Source organism: Protomyctophum bolini (assembly GCF_963924005.1).
Source record: "Protomyctophum bolini genome assembly, chromosome: 10".
NCBI lineage: Eukaryota > Metazoa > Chordata > Actinopteri > Myctophiformes > Myctophidae > Protomyctophum > Protomyctophum bolini.
Window position 1 is genome coordinate 10221744 of NC_137871.1, and position 7503 is coordinate 10229246.

Consider the following 7503-nt stretch of genomic DNA (forward strand, 5'->3'; position numbering starts at 1 on the left):
AAAATGAATCAGTTGTTCTGCATACTGCTGGATTTATTGAAACCAACGATGAACTGGTAAACACACAAATGCTTAGACTAACATGGCATAAACATAATACAGCACATAAATATATATGAAAGAAAATAAATGTGTCAAGTGACAGGTGTGCACCTATGTCTACCCAACACCAGACGGCCATATAAGGGGTTCCGCATTAGCCAAAACAATGGCACTTCCGGCCCAACTTTGACATGCATTGAATAAGCATATATGAGCAATAACTGAAATTAAATACAAATTACAGCAGTTACAATATGCCTCCGAGATGTAGTGGCTGTGGAGTAAAAGTAGAAATAAATTGTGCCCAGTTGGTACAAATTTAATTAAATGTGCCTAGTTACATTCCACCACTGGCACCTGAATTGATCACAATAGAAGTTAATAATAACAATACACTAATAAGTGTAAAACATTATGAGGTTTCCTCCCGACAGCAACGATATGTAGACGAGCAAATCGGCTAACCAATAACGTATTCAGTTCAATGAAAGGAGAAATTAGGTCATATGTGCCTCAAATATGACATAAATGTGGCAACACAAACATTGAATGCCATTGACAATGAAGGGAAAATTTACATCATATTATGTAGACTAGCAAATCTGCTAACCAATCACATAAATTCAGTTGATGTATAATGATAACAGCACCCCTCACTTCATACGGTTGTGATTTTATTTTAATTATTTAATTTAGGTACCCAATGAATAGACCCTAATGTGTCTGTGCCTCAGTAACACACACAAACTCTTGAAGAAATTGACAGGATTTCCCATCAACCCATTTTGGACGGGAACCCCTTTTGGCGTTTTAAGCATTATGTTATACTTTAGCTATTGAAAAATGACAGATCTGCCGCAATACGAGCTTGTAGATCTGCCATTTTTGAAAAATCGTGAAAATGTGGCACAAATCTTTGACTATGTTCTTTCAGAGGAAACATTTTTAATTCAAACCTTTGCTTCGGGGGTGTCCCTGGAATTACATAATTTTCAGATGGGGTCGGCGGCTAAATACAGATAATTCTGGAGGTCCTTGACATGAAATAGTTTGAGAACCACTGACATAGAAACATGGGGTTTTCAGAAAACTGTCAGGATTTAGAAGGAATTTGTAGAATCATCCTCAGGTCTAAATATGGCTTTTAAGTCAAGCCATTAAGGATTAAGCTATAACGAGACTAAGTTTGAACTTAGTTTGAGGTGGTGCAACTGGCTAAGTGGCAAGTGCCTAACCTTAAAATACAATCGAATTCTCTCATAGAAGTTCAAGTGCTTAAACTTTACACAAACTGTAATCCTCTCATGAAAGTACAAATAAAAGCATTCTGTATTAATCCACACAATTCTATATGTGTAAGGTATGAAATAAAAATGTCTGCCCTGATTCCATGCCGGATCGTGGAATCCTCCCCATCCTCCAAACACGGTGGGCTGGATGGCCACGCCTCCTCCACACATCAGCTTGGCTCCCTCCTTCCCACTGCTGATGTAGTGAACTGCTCCTCATCCACCTGCACAGAGGTTGTGGTTCAATACATTTCACCATTGTCATGCCTCAAATCATTCACTGCATAATCAATACTAGTAGTTCGACCTGACATTTAATTTAGAACAGCGATTCTCAACCTTTTAAATTTCCAGTTTGATGAGCATTCAGCCATTTTATACAACTTTTATTGATCAGTTCAGTTCTATCAAATTTTACTAATTTAGTGTGACCGTCTTTTTTCATTAACCCATTTTGGTGTTAGCATTATGTTATGCTTTAGCTATTGAAAAATAGCAGATGTACAAGCTCATAGCACAGCGCTACGAGCTTGTAGGTCTGCTATTTTTGAAAACCGTCAGGATTTAGAAGACATTTTTAGAATCTGATCCCAGGTCAAAATGCGTTAAAGAACCACCATTCTTCTGTGTTAGAATCTGATCTCAGGTCAGAATGGGTTACCGTTAACCCAATAGCACCCGAGCCCAATTCTACAAATCCCTTCTAAATCAGTAGTTCTTAAAATGGCCGCAGACCACAAATCTTCATGATTTGTCAAAAATGTTCACAAATAGCAGATATGAGCTTGTATATCTGCTGGTATCCAATGCAATAATCTAAAATGACACTTTTAATGGGTTAACAGTGCCGCAGTTGTGATTTACCTGGGGTCCCTGCTCAGTGTTGTAGAGATCTCCCACCGCCACCACACCTCCTAGCATGCTCCACGGTGGTGTCTCGGATACCCTTGTGGTGATTTCTGTAACACAGGTTTGTTCTATCTATGGATTGTCCTTAGTTGATCCCTTACCGTTTAAGCTGTCCGGCATGTAACTGCCATGACCTGCTCTCTGGGTAAGAAATACATAAGCTCCTCCGCCACGTCAAGGCGACAATCCATGGAAGGAGTCCCAATTTAGTCATCGCCAATTCCCAATTGCCCCAAGTGTCCTTGAGTCCCTGTTGCTGGCACCACCCCCACAGCTGGGGAGGTATAAACTACTGTGTGCATCCTCCCATACACACTTGCAAGTAGCTTCTGCAGTGCAGCAAAAGGGACGGTCACTTGATCCATCGCCAGATTAAGTTCCCACCCGTAAACACGGCCAATTGTGTTTGATGGAGCGCCAGGCCAAGTTGGAGGCACCGCAGTTAATGCTGCAGTGGTGGGAGAGTACTTTACCTCTTACCACACCCAGACGCCCCATAGACAGACGTTTCCAAACGCTCAGGCGCAAGACGCAACCTAGAGCCTTGCTCCGCAAGACGCCAAAGGCCAGTGACCATCACAGGGTTGAAGGGCACCTCAAGCTAGCCCGCCAGACGCGAGGACAACTGACTGGTGACGACTCAGTCAGTAGAAACCTGTGGACAAACTAGACATAGTTAGTGCAGAAAACAGACAGGCAAACAATACAGACAACTTTTTTTTGTTGATGCAATACTGCTCCATTCTGCTGCTCTGTGGAGAGAGAGGGGGTTTTATTTATTAGTTTTTTAAGATATATTTTTTGCGGCTTACGCCTTTTTTTTTTTTTTAAGGGACAGACAGTAGGCTGACAGGAAACGGGAGAGAGATGGGGGGGGGGAAGACATGCAGTAAAGGCCGTGTCGGGCACGGGAGTCGAACCCGCGGCACACTGCGACTGGATTACCAGTCGGGTGCCCAGACAGTTACGCCACCGCCTGGGCTTTATTAGTTTTCTTTGCGACTATTATTACTTGATGTTAAAAGTTAAACCCTATAGAGTAGAGAGACAGTGTCAAGTTTCTCTGTGAGGCCTTGCACGTGGAGGAACATGGAATGCCTCCAAGATCCACTTCCTGCTGAAAAGGCACCAAACCAACCTGTACCAGAGGTCCTTAAGAGCTGCTTGTCGTCTAGGAAAGGTCACTTACCTGGTCGATCCTCTCATGAAGTACTACTAAAAGCATTCCGTATTAATCCACACAATTCTATAAGTGTAAGGTATGAAATAAAAATGTCTGGCCCTCAACTTAGCTGCATGTCCAGAGATAGACGGCTCCTTGATCAACTTGATGCACCCCCGTAGGAAAGGAAAGACCCTGTGCATGCAGCTGCTACAATGACCAGCGCACCCCAGGTCTGTCTGAGTTACAGTCTTAGACCCGTCTTGCTTCGAGGAGGGCCTCTGTCGATGAGACCAATACCATCGACATCGGTCTTCCTCTTCGGCCCCCCCTCTTTAGTCACTTCTGCCCCGTCACTAAAGACTATACGCCTCCTTACTGTTTCAGGGAAGCTACAGAACACGGACAGCTGCATCTGTCCGTCTGACCTATAGACAGTCACTCTCCACTGCCGTTGGACTGGCCTTCCACCCAACTCCCATGTGGCGGAGACACCAGAGATGACTCTGGCCAGCTGCTGATCGTTCACCTCCACGAGGTCATAACGGCTGCCACAGCGGGTGTTCCAACACCTGAAGGGGGGCGTTAGGGTGTCAGGGTGGGACGGAGTCACCAGGGAACCAGAGAACTCCTGGAAGAGAACGTTGCTCTGGGTAGTCACCACGGCTTTTGGTGGCGTGGGAGGGCGGACTAGCACCCACGTCTTAGTACTGGGGACATAGCGCTTACAGCAACACCGGGCGACTTTACGGATAAAAGCTGGTACCCACTGCTTTCTACAAGGGTCATACCAAGGAAGCACCGGCCTCCACTCCTTAGTACGCTGGTCAAAGTAGCATGCACAGGGTCTCTCCTCAACAACGGGTGTGACATCCTTCGGAGGTCTGAGCAGCTGCTTCTCAACTACTACTAGTGAGGAAACGTCACTTACCTCGTTGAACTGGCGGTACAGTTCAGGGACACACGCTGTGATGGTGGCCAAGTCGTCAGCGGTCAGGGCTCGGTTCACCAGGTTGTCCACGCGGACGTCTACCTCCCTTGTGGAACGAGCCCTGAACTTACCTGCACGTCCAGAGACAGCCGGCTCGTTGATCAACCTGATGCGATACTGCTCCATTCTGTGGAGAGAGAGAGAGCTGCTTTGTGCCTGTGGAGAGAGGGAGAGAACTGCTGCTGTGCCTGTGGGGGGAGAGAGAGACAGAGGTCCTGCTCTGTGGAGAGAGAGTACTGAGACACCTGTGAAAGAGAAATGTCAGCAAAAAAACAGATCTAACAATGAGTATTATTTATGCTACAAGTGGTTAGCTTAGGTCTGGTCTTTAAGAGACGTGGTGACTGATTTGAATGACTGCAGCTATGTCGTTATAGTTTGATTCAAAATGTAATGGCCGAGGCACAATTTGAGTTAACTTTTAAATGTAGGTAACTTAAGCTTGAAACACAGTACAATGGAAATAATTAAGACGGGAACCTGACGGTGCAAAAAACAATTGAAGCTAGGCTACAACGGCTACCGACAGCCTAAATGCTTTCAAACGTATTTGAAAAAACACAACTACAGACGTTATCGACGACGATACAGACAGCCCAAATGCTTACAAACGTATTTGAAAAAACACAACTACAGACGTTATCGACGATACAGACAGCCCAAATGCTTACAAACGTATTTGAAAAACACACTACAGACGTTATCGACGACGATACAGACAGCCCAAATGCTTACAAACGTATTTGAAAAAACACAACTACAGAGGTTATCGACGACGATACAGACAGCCCAAATGCTTACAAACGTATTTGAAAAACACAACTACAGACGTTATCGACGACGATACAGACAGCCCAAATGCTAACAGAACGTTCCCCCTTCCCCGGCACTTACCCCAAGCCCAAAACGCACTGTTGAAGAGAAAACGCAACAATATTAGCACGATGCAAGAGAAACACTGGTTCCTTTCGTGGTTGTCGATGTATCCTACTGTGTGATGGTGGTCGGCAAGTGATGTCTGTGGCTGTTGAGCAGTTGGTGGTAGCTGGTAATGATGCTGTTAAGCGGTAGGTAGATGCGACTGTATCTGTTTAGGATTCAATGCATCTGAGGTTCAAACCGTGCGACTCGGCTTTTTATCTGCAGCCCGCCCCCAACGTGTGCTCGCTCCCGTCATTGATTGGTTGACTGTTGGGCTGTCGCTGCTCGTTGATTGGTCGGTTTAAATGTCAACTAACTTCTCACCAGGCGTCTGGACTCGGGGGGATTTCCACTAGGGTGCGTTCGGAAATATCGCACGAGTGTGCTCCGGTGCGTTATTTCTAAACGCCCGAAGTAACAAATTGGTTTCGTGTGTTTATTTTTTGATTTTTGCTATTGTTATTATTTTTGTTTAAATTCAAGTGACACATATGTTACGTTTAGAGGAGAAAAGTCGTTGATTGTTGAACTTGAACCACCACTGCATGCCACTGCAGATCAATGTAATTATTTATCAATCTCGTAGTGTAGCGTGTGTGTGTGTGTGTGTGTGTGTGTGTGTGTGTGTGTGTGTGTGTGTGTGTGTGTGTGTGTGTGTGTGTGTGTGTGTGTGTGTCATGAGTCGACATGGCAGTGTTACGGTGAAATTGGTGACCTGACGAAATATGTGATCATCTTGTGGACTTCTTGTCTTTGACACATGGCCTAAATACCGCTAGGTTAGACTGCTAAAGTGCTAATAAACAAACAGCAATGATTTACGTATGGAATGGACACTGACGTTATATGATGTGTTATATGACCTATTTCAGCAGGTCACCAATTTCACGGTAACATCGCCATGCTGGAATGACCGACTCGGCCGAGATTTTGGGTATTGTAATTCAGCGTTTACATGACATCACGGTGTCAGATCACGTTCAAGACATTTAGCAACCGTTCTGTAACTTCTGTAGCTACTGTCATGTCGGCCACTGTTACTGATTTACATAATGAACCGAATACCCCATTAGTTATGTAAATGTCGCCCACATGACAGCACTCTATTGATAGTAAACTCATCTGTTCAATACACAGTAACACCCCCTGTTGTTGTGTATTGAACAGATTGAATAGATCTACTAGAGTAGTTAACCTTTCGACTTTTGTGTCGAAGACTAAAGTTCAAGGCCTTCTGTCTTGAACTTGACCATAGGAAACCTGAGGTGGTTCATGGGAGTCCCTGCAAAATGTGTTTAGCCAGTACTAACCACTTTAACCCTACTCACGTCTATTTGAAAATAATAGATCAATAAGTTAACAGGATGGGTAAATGCAGAGGAAATGCAGACCTACTGTAGCCCTGCAGAACTGCGTTCACTTCATGGGGCCAGTCCAATGGTGGGTCTTCTACATAGACTTATATTGAGAATGGGGACAAACAACTGGGACAAGTCCTGGACCGGAAGTAGGCAGAAATGCATTGGACTCAGGCAACAGCCCAGCTTTAATGATATTAAATCCGTTTCTTTTAGATTGTTTTGTAGTAATAGTACAACATAAACACTAAAGAGACTTTAATTGTTACTGTACAATACTTTAAAACAGTTGTCATGTTGCACACATGCTTAAAATAGCTCTTGCACCGCCCTCGTTGAAAACAATGTATTTCCAACTCCAGCTATTATTAGATGGCTCTGCTGTAGCCTATATATAAATGGTAAATGGTGCATTTATACAGCGCCTTTTACATAGATTACAACCCATTCACACACATTCATACACCGATGGCGGATGAAAACATGCAAGGCACCAACCTGCTCATTGGGAGCAATTAGGGGTTCAGAGTCTTGCTCAAGGACACTTCGACAGAGTCTCTGGGGGAGCCCGGGATCGAACTGGCAACAGGCAACTCTAGTCCTACCCCTGAGCCACTGCCGCCCCTAAAATCCTTACATTGGCTACCAGTATCCCAGAGAATTGATTTTAAAATGTTGTTACTTGTCTGTTCATATTATGAACCATCTAGAACCCTCAGGTCATCTGGGGCTGGCCTACTAATTGTTCACCCCATAGTTGGAACAAAACATGGGGAAGCAGCATTTCACTATATATGCACCACAAACCTGGAATAATAGGTTACATTATGA